A 19,213-nucleotide genomic window follows, 5' to 3' on the forward strand; every position below is an offset into this window, starting at 1 on the left:
AATTTTTACCAAAATTATACAGGAATCATCTCATACTGTAGACTGCTGCAAAACTGCTAAAACCTCTCAAAACTCTAAGACATCCAGAAAAAGTCGTATCACTAATCAAACAAGGAAAGAGTTTTTAGTTCTCACTTCATTGTAAGCTTGGAGTGGACTGAACTCTCTCACCTCCTGTTCTTCAAGTTCGTACATCAATACACGCTGGAATATCGTACTTTATTGTAATAAATTCTATAATGTTTTGTTGTTCATCACAGTGGGTTGCCCTTGAGTTTTATTCTCAGTTTTTCTGTATTAAACAAAACAAAACAAAAACAAAAAGTAGGACATAACTATCTGGAGGAAGGCCAGGGCACTTATCAAATAACCAAGAAACTGCAGACACACATAGAACTAAACAATGGAATATAGTTAGCAGAAATTCAGCACTTGGTGATTGAAAGTCTAGGCTTTTTCAGGGACACATGAATGTCAGTAATTCAACCACTGACTGATGTATTCACTGCAACAGAATGTTAATGAAGCAGTTTAATTTCAAAGGAACTTTGAAAATGTCAAAACCTGTCTGTATAATGTGTTTATTTTATCTATATTTATAATGAGTAATAATATTAAAATTAATATGAAGACAAGACACTGAAGGAGAACAGGGTCCTTTTTTTAAAACAATAAATATGTTTATTTTTGTTTGTTTGTTTTTAACATTTTCATTTATTTACAAGTGAGGCGTCATCTAATTAAATATGTTTACGTTTGTATACTTAATAAAGCCAAAAATGTCTTTACATTGTTAGATTTATTTATTTATTTATATATTTATTTCAATTTCAATTTATTTTCACTTAATTTCTTTAGTTTTAACCAAGAAAAAACTATTCAATGTTAAAAAAAAACAAAACTTAAATACAACAACATTTAACATTGGCAAATTCCTCTGTAAGAACCTTCTGTGCAGGCCTTGAAACTTTAAAATACAAATTAAATTGAATTAATGCAAAACCATAGAAATATATGTTTGGTTTTTGGTTTTGGATTCTCTTGCAATTTTAGTGTTTCTACTCTAGTGAGTGTATATAGTTCTAAGTTGTTTAAGTGTTATAAGGTTTATAATTTAATGTGTATATTATAAGGAGACATACAGTATATTTATCCAGAAATAAGCTTTTCAGTGAAACGACATTGATTCATTGTTTCTAAATGTTGTTCATAAACAGTGAAATAATCAATTTATTTGAATTTTTAATACTTATTATTGCTAGAGTTTAAGAGAAGATATGTAATAGGTGAAACTTCTAAAATATCTTTAAAAAAAAAAGGTTTTGCTTATTGATGTGAAACATTAGTTGAGCATGAGTAAATACTTGCCCTAAAATCATCATAATATCGTCTGCAGTGTGGTACACTGCTGTAATATATAAAATAATGTGATTCATAGAGTCTTACAGATTTGTATTATTGTGTATGTAATTATATCTTTTTTATTAGTCATATTTTGAGCTTGATGTGAGATACACCCCATGAATGCCCCATTCAGGAGTTTAACCTGCTCAAAAGAGGATGTAGAGGACAACATTATTAGCCATTCGGAAATGGTGGAAGTATCACTATCAGGAAATGTCACACAATGACCCTTATTCATCAAATTTGCATAGAAATGAACACTATTTTGAGTGTGCAAACAAATCTCTGTCAGTCGTATGACATCAATACAAGTGGTGATTTGAGCACAATTGAGATTTAAACATAACAAATCCCTTATTTACATATAATATGCATGAAACACGCCCTAATTTACCTTCATATCCGTCTACTGTAAATGAAATATACCCTAATTTAATCAGGTGTTGTGACTGTGAGCCAGGGACAAGAAACCATTTAGCAAACTATGAGATTTAGAAACCATTTAGAAACTATGAGCCTTTGACTACATCAAAGTCTGCTGAAAATAAAGATCCTTGTTTTGCTATCCAGGTTGCATGCTTTCCATCTAAGCATACATATGATTAAGATAATCATAAGATCAGACGAAAAGAAAAGGAAAAATCTTTGTTGCTTGTTTTTTTGATCGGATTTGATCGCTCTTGGCTTTCTCAATAAAACAGCACAGAATCTTTGCTGGGTTTTTCAGTAGAATGTGTTCAGGAGGTTTCCAGGGCAGACAAAGCAGTCACACTATGTGGTTATTTGAGATAATGTCAGTTTCCACAGTGCTGCTTGGGTATGCAACTGATTCACTAACACTGGCCAATATCTTTCTACCAGCAGGTTTCCAATTCCTCAACTCTGTAGAGTTTCTCTGCATGGTTGGTGGAAATTGTTCTTGAGGCAGAAGGGGATGCTTTAGGGGACTTAACACTATATAGGAATAAGGATTCTATAAAGGGACAAATATGCGACACTGTTGCATGTGAAATTGATTGGAGCTTCTGCAGTTTGCAGTATGAGGCCCTTACTGGCCTACCCCAAACCCCTGAAGCCTCCAAAATCAAAACCATGTGAACAAATTACTTGTATTAAAAAGTATCCTATTAATTTTAATTCTTGTCATTGCTGGTGTCTGCATCTGCTGGCCAACAGTTGATGTGCCTTATGTTTTCATAGCTATCAGCAAATCAACTATACAGGCTGAACAGATGTCATCATTTGGAATATTTTTTTTTTTTAAATGTAGTAACCTAAAGATTGATAGACTGATAGCTCTTGGCAATTGTGGGAATCGATCTCAGCGAGCTCCTGCCCAAGATGATTATTGTTGTAAAATTAAATGTATCCCCATTGAAACATTTTAATCTGGTGCCCTACTTTAGACCTGAATTAAAGCAGGTCATCGTCTCTCATCATTTTATGTGGACAGCAATAATAAGAAGGGAAATATGGCCTGTGTGAGCTCAGTTTTTTGTTAGGTTAGCGCAGTTAGCACATATAGAAAAGAGCTTTTGATGTTGTTGTAGAACACATGGTTGTAAGTGAGAGTAGCAGTATTCAGACACATATGAGATTATGTTGCTCTTGTAGCTCTGATTGAATTGTAGTATTGCTATTATGACAATAGCCAGTCACTCCAAGAACTGCCTCACCCCTTAATTAGTGACTCACAAGGCTGCAACCTCTGCTGTCTTGTCAATTTGGGGCCTTGCTTTGTTGGGCTTGCTGTGGGCTTGCTGTGAGTTCCGCCTGCTTCATAGACTTTAGCACAACTCTTAGATGGTGCAAATGCCAATCATAACTATAAATGATAATGTCATTTAAATAACTCCTAAATGAAGCGGAAAAGACTCGGCCATACACAGATCAATCTGTCAGCCTTGAAACCCAAGACCATGGGGTTGCTCCAATCACTGTGGGACTCCTCAATTACTCATGTTGAGAATAGCCTTGAGATCCTCCATAATTACATTTATTTTTTGTTTCAGCAAATGATAGAGGTAGGTGCATACAACCATGCGTGGACACATCTCAGAGGTTTGTACAACTGGGTAGAGGAAGAAACACATTGGAATTTTCCCTTGAAGTCTGACAATCTGTGCATTCTGGGACTCCACAGGGGACTAAGATGGATTGACCCCATTACCTACTTGGACCCTCATTGGTCCAAGCTCTCTACTTTCTTAGATACCACCATTGCCAAAGCCATAGAAAATACATAGGTTTAGAAGGTTAAGATAGTATTTTTGCAGGGCATTGCCTACAGTAGCTGAAGCTAATGCTACTATGTTTGTTGGCCCAAACACAGTTTTGCTCTCAGGTCTAGAAAGTCTTAAATCCAAAGAAAGGAATAATCTGTAAGTTGTAATTATTTGGGGGCATGGAAACCTTTATTATCGCCACTTATACATTACAGCACATTGGAATTCTTTTCTTAACATATCACAGCTAAGGAGGTTGGGGTGAGAGTGCAGGGGCAGCTATGATACAGTGCCCCCTGGAGCAGGGAGGGTTAAGTGCCTTGGTTAAGAGCCCAACAGTGTCAGCTTATAGTGGGGCTTGTATTCAAATGTGTAAAATTCTGGGGGACCCACCGTGTTGTAAATAAAAGGGGTTTGAAGCACTTATACCAGTTCTAAACATTATTGTGAACTCATTTACAATAATATTAAACACTGGTTCAAATTGAATTAATCCACAGGTAATTCACATAGTTCCTGTAGGGACACTGACATGAACGGTCAGTCAGAATGTCTTTTGAGATTCCAATTTAGAAGATTATTCAGAAGAAGCACTGAAAAAAGAGTAGGAGAGAGTGATTTTTTGCTGGATTATCTGACCATCACTTATTTAAGGAATGGTTAATGGACCTTTGTTACAGAAGGGCATTCCACATGGAGGTTTATAAATATTTTTTCAAACCCTGCTCAATTTGACCAACTCAACACTTTATTTCTGCCCCAAAAATGTTCATGAATATCACTATGCAGCCTTCTTATCTTCAGCAGTTGTAAATTTTCCAGTGCCTTGCATTGAATCAGGGTTTTGACTGATTGAGGTGTGTGCATAGAGGAAATCTCAAATTCCAGTTCAAGCTGATGCTCTGTGTGTGTGTGTTGTGTGTGTGTGTGTGTGTGTGTGTGTGGTGTTGTGTGTAGGCTCTGCCACCTCTGTCTCCCTCTCTGGCTGACGGTATCTACTGGGGTAAAAAAAAAAAACACATAAGTAGGCTGCTGGCAGTAATAACACACAGATGAAAACCATCACACATTAGCTGTCAGTTCAACCCACCTCATCTCTCTCTGTCTCTACCTGATGCTTGACCACGCCCACTCTGCCACAGATGGGATTTTACATTATAAATGGTTTATTCATATTCCATAATAGCTGTATGTCTTCATCCCACAGTAAAGCTTGTGCCTTCAGTAACCATGCGGTAACACACAAAATGATCTCAGTTGCATCATCTGGAAAAGTATGAAATGTATACAGGTCGATCCTGTGGGACAGAGACACTGAGGTTTGATACATGGTGTCATTTTTCATAAGGGGTCTCCTACTTGAGAAGCTCAATGTCTTTCAAATGTTATTCTATTATAATCATTATATTATAACCACACCTTAAGTTTCTCAGGATATATTTCATGCCTTTGAAAATAATGGAGATGATGGAAAATAATTAAAATTTCAACCTTGGAATGATGGATAAAGACATACTAGGTATGCTCTCTAGCATATATACAGTATACACCATTAGCCTGTCTCACCTTAAGCAAATTTTGAAAGTGAGAATAGACTTTTTCATCTGTTCCTGCCAAATAATTAACCAGAGGCCACAGATAAAGAATGATGATCCTCAACATTTTAAGTGGTAGCCTCAAGTTAGACAATTTGATGACACAACATAATCATTTTTGGATATAAGGTACTAAGATTACATGCTTTGTGGCTAATTTAGATTCATTTATAGCCTTGCCTTATTAAAAAATAATAAGCAGGTCAACTTAGCATGTCCATTTAATGGTGTCTTGAAAGGTTTTATAGGATTTTTACACCATATAAGGACAAAATTTCACTTGAATTAAAGAGTATACTATATACTTCAGATCAGATTTCATCCTAGTCTGGAAGTGAAAGGTTTTCACAAATGAATGTGAATTGGCTTTAAAAAACTGTCAGAGTGTTAGAGGAAATCTGTAGTGATAACATATGGGGAGGAAAATGTGCATTGCTGTGTATTTTTATTGTCTTGTATATCCGTCCTAGCCTGGAATCAACAATGGAAATCAATGTCATGTTTTACACAATAGACTCCCAGCATTAATAACAAGCTTGGGAAAAAAGAAAAGAAGAAAGAAAAGAAAAGCTTTCATGAGGAACCCTGAACCATAATTCCCTGGACACTCTGTAGAGGGTTGAGACTTCGACACTCTGTTGATGCTTCGATCAGTTTCAAGAGAGTCACCTGGATATAACAATGCATGAACAGCTGTGGACTTTTATTCTTGTGTAAAGGTTTTATACCAGACTTTCTTCCTTTGTGGCTGGTTGTGTATGTAAATGTGGCTGTGATAAACATCTCAGATGGTGACCAAATGGGCGAATAAGAGATGCAGAGTATTCATGGATTATTTATTTATTTATTTTTTGCATTTAAAAAATGTGTTCTTTGTGAAGGACAAAGTTGCTTCATTTATCGACCCCTTTTCTGTACAAAGACACAAAGATCTACATTTTTAAACTTTCTGCTTATGTGGAATTTACAGTAAACGTTGATGTCAATGTGTCAGTCTATCTAAGTGCTTTGCTGCTAGCCTTTGAGGTGACCTATTTGCTCATGATTATATATTATGTAGGTATATAACAATGCCATTATTTTTAAATGTATCTGTTTTTTGCCCCAAATGTCTGTATTTAGAAACCCGTCTGTGAAATCCTTAACCTCAGATACATCACTACAGTCCACAACTTGTCTCAACTAGCCATATCTGTTTTTCTTTATTTGCTAGTTGTTTTTATTTTTCATTGTTTGCTTAGTTACATTTTTTGTTTTGTTCATATCCATGATATTCTCTAACAAATTTGGTTGGTTCAGTTTTTTCCAAAACATAAAACAGGTCTGTCAAATCTTGTCCCCAAAGGGCTGGTGTGGGTGCAGGCTTTTCTTATAATCCATCATGACATGATTCCACACATTTAATCAGTTGACATTGGCTTTCAAAATACTGGTGGCTCTGCATGGTTGGAATGAAAGACTGTTCACTCCTGACCAGGAATACATAATGTAAATGCACATAAACATGGTCTCTGTCCTGCAAATTTCATATCTGATCTCTTGACCACCAGTAGCTTGACTTTGTTATTTTTTTCCTCCCTTTTTCCCCAGGTCTTCACCTGATGCCCTGTGAATCCATTCTGACAAAAAAGTCCTAAAAACAATCTGCGTTTGTGTCTTTTAAACCACCATTATCTATTTCTTTTAAGTACAAGTTCGTCCTCCTGTTACAAAGTATCTCATTTTGAGTTTGTTAATATATTGTATTGTGACTCGTGCGCCTAGCACTTCCAAATACTGCACACACACTCACTTGTGTTTTAGCTAACTTGTTATTTCTTGGTCAGCTGATGGAAGTGTCATGTATGTCATGTTACATTCTTGACATCTTTCATAGCTATATACCTGGAATGTGACTTTGTAAATTTGCTTTTTGGTCTGTAAAATTCCAACAATGACTCCTGGCATTAGATCAGCATTAGATCTTGGAGGCTCATATAGCTTTGGTGAGTATGAGGAACTTTGGGGTTATGAGCAAAATAAGCCAATTATAAAAGCCTCTAAGAATCATAGTTTACTGTGGAAAATTTGGTGCTAGCATGTTGCGAGAGATGGGTGCTTGGAGTAACAACTCTCCAGCTATCCCTAATATACTGTGTATATATATATATATATATATATATATATATATATATATATATATATATATATATATATATATATATATTTAAAAAAAAACTTGATATTCATGTAATATTCAAAGTAAGTCTTTGCCGATCCAATTTTCTAAACCCTTACTGGAAAAAAAATAAATAAATTGATGGTTTGTTTTGGATGGTTTGTGTTAATGAATGCTATATTTCTCCTAGATTTAAGAACAGAGAAACAATGCTTTTCTTAAGATCACACTTTTGTTTTCCACGGCAGTATTAAAAATGATTTAAAAAAGGCTGCATTCATTAGCAGAATTAACTGCGGGTTATCTCAGCATGAGGTGTACGACATTGTGTTATTTACTATTTATTTGGACACAGTTTTTTTTCTGAAAGAGAATGATTCAATTAATTGGGATTATATTTAAGTCATGCAAAGTAAAATAAAAAAAAAACCCTAGAAGAAAGTTGCCTTTTCCAGTTACAGATTGAAGAGATACGTCTGCAGTGTTTAATGGTTATGCAAATGGAACACCACTTAAAAGAACATCTGAAATGTGATTCATCAAGTGAAGCCTGTGGGGTAAGTGACTCAATTACCTCTACCTAGTTCAAGATCATTTGCACACTTGTTTACCCTCTGAAAGAAGAAAATGAGGAAAAATGCTTTACAATTAGGTTCTGAGGCAAAACAATCATTTTAGCAGATGCTTATGTGTAAGAACATACAACACAGTAGACAAGACAAAAAAAAATATATTTAAAAAAAAAGACAGACATTCCCTAGAAATGCTGTATAAAAAAATAATTAGATGTGATTGGTATAATTTGATTGTTCATTTGAGGAAATCAATATCCACATGGTAAGATGATGTGAATGTTACTTTTACTATAGTTTTTTTATATATACGTACGTATACATATACATATACATATACATATATCTGTACGTATACAACAAAGTATACTGTCTATTTTGTAAAAGATGCTCTCAATTACATAATATCTACCCCTTGAATTGTACATTCAATGTGGGCAGAACCTCAGCTTTATTAAGCACGAATCTTACCTACACTCTAAAAAATGATGTGTTGGATTTACTTAAAATATGTATGCACCATTTTTGCATCACACTTTTTAAGTAAACCCAACTTGGAAAAAAATTACTTAAAATTAACAAGAAAACTGTTGTTATATGTACTTAAATTTTTGGGTACACTCAACATTGTTTACTTAAAAATATAAGTAACATGGTAGAATCTGCTAAGTAACTGCAAGTTAAGTTAACTTAAAATTTAAGCTCATTTATGTTAAAAAAAGATAATTAATTGAGTTGAACCAATGTAAAATTTTAAGTTATTTTAGATCATCAGCTATTGGTCTGCATACTGCACTGCTGCTTGAATGGGTTAAACGCAGAGCACAAATTCCTAGTATGGGTCACCATGTCACTTCACTAAAATAAATTACACATGCAAATCACACAAAATAAAGCATTTCACTTTATTTTTTGAAACAGGCTGCAATACAATGGTGAAGCCTAAAACCACACATCATGAATGTACAACAAATGTGTCAAATTAACAAATTTTGAACAAAAAAACAAACAGGACACTTCCTTGATGCTGCCCCCTTTGCAACACTTTCTTGCTCTGAGCTAGAAAGAGAAAAAAGTTTTATATTTAGTATGAATAGGCAAGACATTGCAGAGTCTTACTAGCATAGACCTTTTCAGTAAAAGATTGTATATACTAATGACGCATCACCTTTTTTTGGCAAAATACTCATATACTGGTAATTTATCAATACTGTTATTTAAAGATAATAATAGATCACGTTTTTGCATAATGTGCTATGCTGAGACCAGCGGATGTCGGAAGCGTGTCACGCCCTTCTGCTCCGCATTTACGCATGCGTAGAAGTTTCTCATTATTATAAGAAAAGTTAAGTTTCAAGCCAAGGTGGTAATTGAACAAAGAACTGCAAAGCGTTACACGGAGCAGGGCGGGAACAGATTCGTCAGAATTCGCCCTTATCTTAATGCAAACATGCCAACGCGATGCATGGTCATATACCTCTGAAATAAACAAATTAACCACTAGAACATTCATTCGATGGAGGCACACTGCTTTTAGGTTGACAATCGCGTGCACACTCGTTCCCCCTTTCATACAATAACTTACTTGTACAAACTGGACTTTCATAAGTATTCAAGTAACACGTTTCTAATTGTTGAAGCTAAATTCGTAATTCAGAAATTCAATTTAAAAAAGTTTCTTTCTTGACCACAAACGCAAACACAAATAAACGAATGTACGTTAAAACGACAAATCTTACCTCTTTTCAGCGTCTTCGTCTCTTTGCGTTTCAGAAAATATCTTCATCTAACACTACAAACAAGTGTTTATTAATTTCAAAACCTCAAAATCGAATATTTTGCTTAGTTTATTGAAAGTTAAGCTTACCTCTTTCCACCGTCTTCACATGTGCATCACAAAATGGCTCCAGTTTTTTCCAGATTTGCATATCACGTGGCTCACAGTCAAACTTAAAATATTATGTTATAATTACTTAGTTTTGATGCAATTTTAATACTAGTTGACGTGACTTATGTTTTTTCATTATATTTATGCATACATTTAGGTTCACCTTGTAACTTATATATTTATGTTACAGACACTATATATGCTAAGTAGAGGTTGGAAAGTTAAAATTACTTTGTTATTTGTGTTTAGTTTATTTATTTTTAAAAGTAATGGTTGTTCAGCCAACGAATCGTTTTTTAGAGTGTACATTGATTGTAGGGGAGCTGAGTGATATGCTGTTCTAGTGCTATTTTGAGTTATTGTTATTTTTATTATGGTCTATGCAGTAGATGGAAAACTAGCTAAGAGCTGTGTATATGTTGTAAATATTCATTAATCTGTGGTGTGCTTTTGAGACTTTTTGTACACTAGACACTTGAATTTAAAATTCTGGCTCATTCTTGTCCTGAGGGATTTCACCAACCTGGAACCAGAGACATTAGCTCAGAAAGAAAAGAGTTTATACAGACATTTCATTTGCCAATTAATAACATTGAAAGTTTATTCTTGTTCTATTTAGTCATATTATACCTTTTCAAGAAAATTATTTTCTGTAATTAGATCTTTTCAAATTTCAGGTAACTACTGATACACGACTTATAATAGACCAAAATGAAACTCACATTTATTGAATTACAAATCAAAAGATATTTTGTTTAAAGAAAAACAAAATTGTGAAAACTCTCAGCAATTTCATCTATTTTTTAATTCGTCCCCACCCCAGTTCATCTTAATTACACATTGATTAGTCAAAGTCTCTTGTCTGTGCAAGTGAAGGAATCTAGCAAATACATTTTGTGTGCATGATGGAATCTGTGGTATTTGTTATTGGAAGCCTTGAGAAGTGCCTTGAGGAAAGATTTGAAAATAACTGAAATAAATAAAAAACAAACAAACAAACAAACAAACAAACAAACAAATAAATAAATAAATAAATAAATAAATAAATAAATAAAACAGTATACAAACTGTAATAAAGAAATATGAAGAAAATGTTCTTGAAAACAGAAATGTATCCCAACACACACACGCACATACACACACACACACACACACACACACACACACACACACACACACACACACATATGCCTACATCTGTAATAAATGGAATTTTGTTAAAGATGGATTTTTGCATTTAATATTGTTCGTATGATTACAAATAAAATGGAAATAAAATCTGGAATTGTGATCCATTAAAACATAAAATCTGGAGCTACAGCCAGTGTCGGCGCCAGAGAATAGAGAATGAGGGGGCCTCATGTTTAACTGGGGGGGGGGCTATCTCGTTCACATACTATTACTATTATTAAACTTCAATAAACATAATAAAATATTAAACATGTCACTCACTGTAAACTATAATTTATCATGACTCTAAAGTGCAAGACTCGCGAAAACACGCGCAAATTACCATATAACCAAACGTACTAAAGCAAAAAGGCATCTTACCTTTAGAAGAGCTGCAGGCGACGAGAGGAGGAATTACATTTTTGAAGAACAAGGTCCTACAACGAATGGCGAAATTTTTTCGTAAAGTCCCGCTCAAATGCAAGATGCACGAGTTGAGACTTACGAGTGTGGCTCATTGGTCGTCTGTGGTACGTAAAGACGTTCTTTAGTGCCGAGAAGGAGTTCTCACACATGCCAGTGGAGGCCCCGAACGTGACCGCAACTTTTAGCACAGACAAAACACTGGGCATAGCTTCCAGAACTTTGTGTTGTTCAGAAAGAAGTCTCATAACCGTCATTTTCTGTTGACTTTCCTCTGTCTTAATTCTGGAGATATATTGCTTTGCAACGATGCATTCTGTTTCCACAATGGTGCAATTTGTTAAATCCATAATAGGCTTCATAGACTCAACATTTAAAAACGTCTCACTATCTATCCCCAAATCTCAGGCGTCATTGGGCATCAAGGCAGGATACACCCTGGATGGCATGCCAACCCATCGCAGGGCGCGCGCGCACACACACACACTCTAGGGACAATTCCAGAGATACCAATCAACCTACCATGCATGTCTTTGGACCGGGGGTGGGGAGGAAACCGGAGTACCCGGAGGAAACCCCCGAGGCACGGGGAGCACACACACACACGCGCACACACGCGCACACACAAGGTGGAGGCGGGAATCGAACCTCGACCCTGGAGGTGTGAGGCGAACGTGCTAACCACTAGATAAACTGTTAATTTGTCTACATATTCTGGAACAATCGACTACATTTTTTATAAAATTAATTCCCAAGCAATAAAAAAACTAATTAAAAATTAATTAAACAAATAAATAATAATAATAATAATAATAATAATAATAATAATAATAATAATAATAATAATAATAATAATAACTGTGGGAGAAGATGAGATTCTTTAAACTCTAGGAGTAAAGAAGACTGATTAAGTCGGTGGATGTGGGATTATTATTTTTTTTTTTTAAAAAAAAAGGTCTTCTGATGACTTCAAACACCTAAAAATGTTGCCTAAAAATGTAATGATGCAGAAAAGAAATAAAGCAGGAATAAATCTGCACAGTAAATCATGATAGCCCCATTAAGTTATGTTGAACTTCTTTCTTGTCTTTAACTCTGTTTTGAATTTTGAACCTGTGTACAAGTTTATTGAAATGAAATGTAAAGTGATCCATTGTCTTTACTTGTGAGTTCTTTAAGTTTAAATGGATAAGTGACTCTAGATTGCCCCTAAGTGTGAAGGAGTGTGACACCATGGTTTTTCTATCCATTCCCACCTGGAGCCCATTTTCAGTGACATTGACCAGGATAAAGGAGATACCGTTTTTTTTATACAGTTATAAAGACTAGAAATACATAACAAAAAGGATCAAGATGGGATTAAGGCTTACAACACTACATCAGGCACCTACACTGTAAGACATTTGCGTTCAGAGGAAAAAAGAAGCTAAAATCTAATTATTGTGTGTCTAGTAAATGATTAAATGTTTCTTCATGTCAGATAGTTCCATTTTAATATAAACCTGAATTTATGAATTTATAGACCAGAAAATGGAGTTTATTAAATGAAACCATATAAACGTGTAGATAATGATGCCTTCTTGGTCTGGGAGATGAAAGAAGGAATTCTTTAGATCAGTGCACACTACAGCTTGAATATAAGTATCTCTATGAAGAACTCCCAGTGCTTCTTATGGACCAGAGCAGCACAGTTTTATGTGGTAGTCAATAATGTATGAGCTACGGTGGGGGAATGCTTCATCCTTTATGTAACTGTAATAGAAATATACAAACAGGGCAAGGGCGATTGTGGATTTTAGCCCTTCGGGGGCGGGGGGGTTGGGGTGGCTCAGCCTACAGTGAGAATGTATGATGTGAATGGAAAAGGGCACAATACTCATTTGTGTTTCGTGTGCATGCACATACAGTACAGTACAGTATATCACTGTGCTCTCTCTATCAGGGGATGGTAGGTGAGACAGGTGAGTGTGTGTGTGTGTGAGAGAGAGAGAGAGAGAGAGAGAGAGAGAGAGAGAGAGTGAGAGAGAGAGTGAGAGAAATTATTAATGTTAATCGTGGTAATTGTTCAATTAATTAAGCACATCTTTCTCATTACTCTCTCTCTCTCTCTCTCTCTCTCTCTCTCTCTCCTAATGTTGCTTCTAACATTTATTTAATTTTTTTGCATCGATCCTGATGCAATTTCACTTGCAATACATGCCATTTTTCCCAGCATGCACACATAACCTTACTGTATACCAACTTTATACCAAGGTTTAGCATTAAGGGTGATTCATGAAGCATAGCACAGCATAGGTCTTTGATTTTTCAACAAACAGATTTTTTTTTAAATCACAGCTTATCAAAGACAATTGGATAAAAGAAAATATATCTAATTCAAACCTCAATAACATTCCTATAAATAAATGAAAAACTTTGATGCTAATGTATTCTGTCAGCTGAAAATTCTGGAATAAAGAAGAAATGCTTCCAGGATACATTAAAGTTTTAAAGGTTTGTTCTAATATGATGGCTGCATGGTGGATTTTTATTGTTAACTGGATCTCTGACCAAAAAAGATTGAGCAGATATAAACTGTGTTTATATATTTCTCAGACTTGTCTTGTTAAGAACAATGACGTAGATGTAGACATCTACGTTGCCATAGCTCAGAAATCTGACATTGTGGAAAGCTTTGCTTAAGATTCATAAGATGCTTTGGTTTAATCTATATCTAAATATAGTTTAATATATAAATGTATATATAAATATAAAGTATATCTATATTCATTCATTCATTCATTCATCTTCTACCGTTTATCCGAACTATCTCGGGTCACGGGGAGCCTGTGCCTATCTCAGGCGTCATCGGGCATCAAGGCAGGATACACCCTGGACGGAGTGCCAACCCATCGCAGGGCGCACACACACTCTCATTCACTCACGCAATCACACACTACGGACAATTTTCCAGAGATGCCAATCAACCTACCATGCATGTCTTTGGACCGGGGGAGGAAACCGGAGTACCCGGAGGAAACCCCCGAGGCACGAGAACATGCAAACTCCACACACACAAGGCGGAGGCGGGAATCGAACCCCCAACCCTGGAGGTGTGAGGCGAACGTGCTAACCACTAAGCCACCGTGCCCCCCAGTATATCTATATATAAATTAAAAATAAATAAAAAATAGAGCTAAAAATAATAATTAAAAATGTGTTTCCTGCTGTGCCATAGTTTACACAAAAGGTTTTATCATTCAGGCTGTTAGCACTGAGCTCGTCCGCTAAAATACAGTTCTTGTGGTAGAAATCTGTTTTATTTATTTTTTTCTCTGTCTGCTATTTTCTTGTTAGTAATTTTGCCAGATCTAAGATTGTTGTCCCCAACATTGCTCTGTGGGAACTGCAGTGTCGTATTAAACACTTTCCTTGACACTAAGTGAAAATTCCATTTTTTTTGCAGCGAATGCTCATGCTCAGGTGTATCACAGATGTGTTTGCATCTCAGATCACATCTCAGGTTATCAAAGATATTAATGGCAAATGTGCTGTCCGGGATTGTTACTGTGTACAGCCTGGTCTCTTTTGTACTCCGTTCTCTGTGAAATGAAGTGCTTTATGAAATAAACAAATATACTAGGTAAGCATGCATCGTCATGGTTAATACCCCGAGCATACAGTATTTGGCACATCTGATATTAAAAACAAAACAAAAAAACAAAAAACAACTGGACACAAAGACCAGGCAGAAGATACAGCTTAACGTAACAGAGTTACAAAACTAATATTAAAACATGATAATGTCGTGACAGGTGTGTGAATATAATTATTTCTTAGAGAAATGTTTTTCAAGTTCATACATTTTGGTTACTTACACGTATATATTATTAAGAGTTAAATCTTCACTTGCTGACAGTGTCTGTGTCTTGTTAAAAACAATTGTGACGTCCATTACTTAGTAAAAGATATTCATCTGAAACTCTGAAAATATACAGTGCTGACTTAGTATTCTGTCTAAATAATGTGTTATAAAACGTTCTTAATGGTGTTTTTGATACTAACTATAAAGAAAATAGAGAGAGAGAGAGAGAGAGAGAGAGAGATACAATATATAGAGATAATATACTATACAATACTGTATATAAAGATACTATATATTTTTTTATATACTGTATATAAGCTTTGTTTATATATGTCCTCCTGGCATTTTATGTATGTATGTATATATGTATGTATGTATGTATGTATGTATGGATGGATGGATGGATGGATGGATGGATGGATGTTTGCGGCCATGGTGGCTCAAGTGGTTAAGGCTCTGGGTGGTTGATCGGGGTTCAAGACCCAGCACTGCCAAGCTGCCAATGTTGTGCCCTTGAACAAGGGCATCCTGCATCATAGTCCTTAACCCTAGTCTTGCATCATAGTCCTGCGCTCCGACCCCAACCTCCTCAGTTGGAATATGCAAAGAAAAGAATTCCACTGTGCTGTTACAGTATGTATATGTGGTGATAATAAAGGCTCCTATTTCCTACAGATGTGGCCTTTAAGTACGAACGTCTTCTACCGCGGCATTCGGCAATTCGTGCCGCAGCGTACCGCGGCTTTTTCATCTATGTAAGTACAGTATGTACAACAACATATGTGGTATCTTCAATACCCAGATAATGAAGATTGGATGCTCCTCAAGAAATATAAGGAACGGAAAAAACTGTTACGCGGCCATGGCACAAGGGTGCAAGGGCATGAATGCTTACGTCCTGACCTTTTGTCAAACAGAAGAAGGCTGTAGAGTTTGTGTAAAGATGTAGGCACTGGTTTCACCACAACATTAACCAGGGTAAAGTTGGATTAACTAAAAATGAATGAATGAACATTCATTATAATAATCACAAATGTACTGAAATTGACCTTTTCCTAATTTTTTTTAATCATTTTTATTTACCAGGATTCTGTTTCAGTATGCTTCCAGGTCTTTAATAAAAATGTTTTAAATTTGCACAGTGTCTAGCCTCTTGAAGAAGCAGCACAAATTTAGGGACTTGGAATATTATCATAATCCAATCCAATCCCAATCCAAGTTATTTTCTATTCTCTTTCAGTAAGATGGATATTTATTGCTTTAAACATCCAGAGAAGCCAATGATTTTGAAAGACAGCATTTGAAACAAGAGTGAACTGATATGCCACGATGTGATGTTTATGTTTTATGTATTAGACTTCAGGAAGAATCCAGGCATTTAACAGCGGAAGATTAATTAGTATAAAACTGAAGAGGATTTATGTAGGGCTCATTAAAATGTGTATTCCTGTTTTACCATTCCTCTCCTCCTTCCTTTTTTTGGGTTCAAAGAACCCTGACACCTCCAACAACAGTTAATGCTTTCACTTCTCGCATAGTTCCCTGCTACCTTCGAGTCCTTTTATCCGTTCTATCTTTCTACCATCACTTTCCATATTGTTCACCTTTTACTTTATTCCACTTTGTGCCATTTTCTCTTTAGCTTCTTCTGACCTCTCGCTTTTTATTTTCAGTCTTCCACTCAACCCCTTTTTCTTCCTTTCTTTCTTCATTTTGTCTGATCTTCTCTCATTCACCTCATGTCTAGATCCTTTTCAGCTTGTCTGTTCATTCTGTCATAACCCATCTGCTTCATGTGTAACTGCCTCCACTGATCTCCCTAATCTTCTTATATCATTTGCCATATTTTTCACCAATGCATCACTTCGATGCTGTCTTTTTTATTTCCTTTCTCCCAGCTTGCATTTAAATAATACAAATCTGCTCTATATTTGTGGGCCATGTGATGATTTTATATTTATTAACATCTTGAATACATTCCAGTCTTTGGATGCTAGAGCCAGGAGGCTTGTAAACAACACAGTGGCATCTGGAGTCCCACTTTTCAGATCTAGATTCAAGTCATTATGAAAGCTGTTATGCATGAAATGTCCTCAGGAGATATTCTTGACCACTGCTTATTGAATTTATGAACTGGGTCATATTTCAGAAAAGAGGAGTCAAGGACCTAACTGAGAATTTCAGATTTCTTTCATTCTGAAAGATGTCGCTTATCACCCTTGTTTTTTTTTTATCACTTTAAGAGCAAGAATTACTAACATGCATTTCTTATGCTTTAACTATCTCTTAATCTTAAACTGAGATGTAATTTGTCCCAAACGGTATGACAGTGAAATGCTTTCATTGTATGCATCATAAAATAGATAAAAAACAGTAACAAAAATAGAATAGAGAACAGAATAAAGAATAAAAATATCTAAGAATAGGCATTTGTCTTAACAAAATGCTTTTTGGTTGTCCACATTCTAAAAATAGATAAAAATCAACAAGAAAAATTCAGAAGCAAAGAAAGAATAAAAACACAAAAATTCTACTAAGAATAGAATTTCAATAAAATTAAAATGAATTTAGTATACAAGTTTCATATATATATATATATATATATATATATATATATATATATATATATATATATATATATATATATATATAAATGCAGATAGGTGATATTATAGATAGTTTTAAGTTTATGGTCCAGTGGATATTAAACAATATTAATAATGAATTAGGACAAAGAACTGTAAACACTGGGAAATACTGCACATAGCCGTCAATGATTTTAAATGACTAACAAAATATTGAAAAAAAAAGCACATACAGTACAACGGCATTCGGTGTCTGATATCAGTAAACTACACAGCGAGTAATAATTCCAAAGTATTATAAAGGATAAAGTGTAGATGTGTATAATTATTGTGAAAAAAGGGTGGAATTTGTGTGTTAGTACATGCCATATTGTTGTTAATGCATCACAGCTCCACTGTCCAGAGTTGATCCTGAGCTCACATTGCTGTCTGTATAGAGTTTCACAAGTTCTTGCAGTGTCCCTGTCTGTGAGAAGGATTGTGTGTTTGGTCCCCTGTGATGATGGACTGATTTCCCATCCAGGTTGTATTTCTTTTCCATGCTCAGAGTTTGAAAATCAGCTCTGGATCTACCACAATCCTGACCAAGATAAAGCAGTTAAATCTGTTGCAATATGTCTAATCGTGATCTTATCAGATCTTTGTATCATATACTGTATGTTTGTTATTCTTTGTTCTGCTCTTATTTCCCTAGCATATTTGGTCAGTGATCAAGCCCAGCTTCTGATTCCATATTTATTTTGTCTAAGCCGAGACACCTCTCCACCCAGTCACCTGTAGGTCTTTAGTAGGTATCATGTATCATGAATCCCCTTCAGCACACAGGCACAGGGAGCACATTTCCCAGTACAGAGATTCCTGTTCTAATTTCCTTTAAATTCATGACTCATTCTTTACTGGTCCTGTCTGTGCCCCTAACCCGAACTGACTTATTTCTTTATGGGCAGACCTGTTTCTTGTTTTAAATCACTCCTCAGAGTATTTAGCTATTTACTGTATAAGCAGCTCATTCATTTATGTTCATTGCGATATTTTGTTATTTTTCTGTGTGTTTGATTGACACTTATTAATACAACATAATATAGTTACTAGGCCACTCCATTTGAGTGACCTTACCTTTTGTTTAGTGTTTCCTGATATGTCTAAAGGTTACCTTTTTTATTCTTAAATCACTTTTCTGTTCTCCTGAATCTAGGGTTTGTATATTGGTATGGTTTGTATATTGAACTTGTGTCAGCTTCACAGATCTATGTCATGTATTTTGACATGAATATCTTTAACATCACTTTACTGTTCACTTCACTTTCACCCATATGTGTGACTAATATTAATTGTGTAAAAACATACTC

The 19,213-nt window shown here is 35.2% G+C and overlaps 1 long non-coding RNA gene across 1 annotated transcript; it reads right to left on the bottom strand.

Annotated features, from left to right (window-relative positions):
* Positions 1 to 8,740: 8,740 nt before the first annotated feature.
* LOC132839029 (uncharacterized) lies at positions 8,741 to 10,142 on the bottom strand. Its single transcript, XR_009647685.1, has 3 exons — positions 9,822 to 10,142; positions 9,694 to 9,746; positions 8,741 to 9,013 (listed from the first exon to the last, which is right to left on the bottom strand). It is a non-coding gene; the product is annotated as an uncharacterized LOC132839029 (long non-coding RNA).
* Between the last annotated feature and the right edge of the window lie 9,071 nt (positions 10,143 to 19,213).

This window comes from Tachysurus vachellii, chromosome 23 (genome assembly GCF_030014155.1).
Source record: "Tachysurus vachellii isolate PV-2020 chromosome 23, HZAU_Pvac_v1, whole genome shotgun sequence".
Lineage (NCBI taxonomy): Eukaryota > Metazoa > Chordata > Actinopteri > Siluriformes > Bagridae > Tachysurus > Tachysurus vachellii.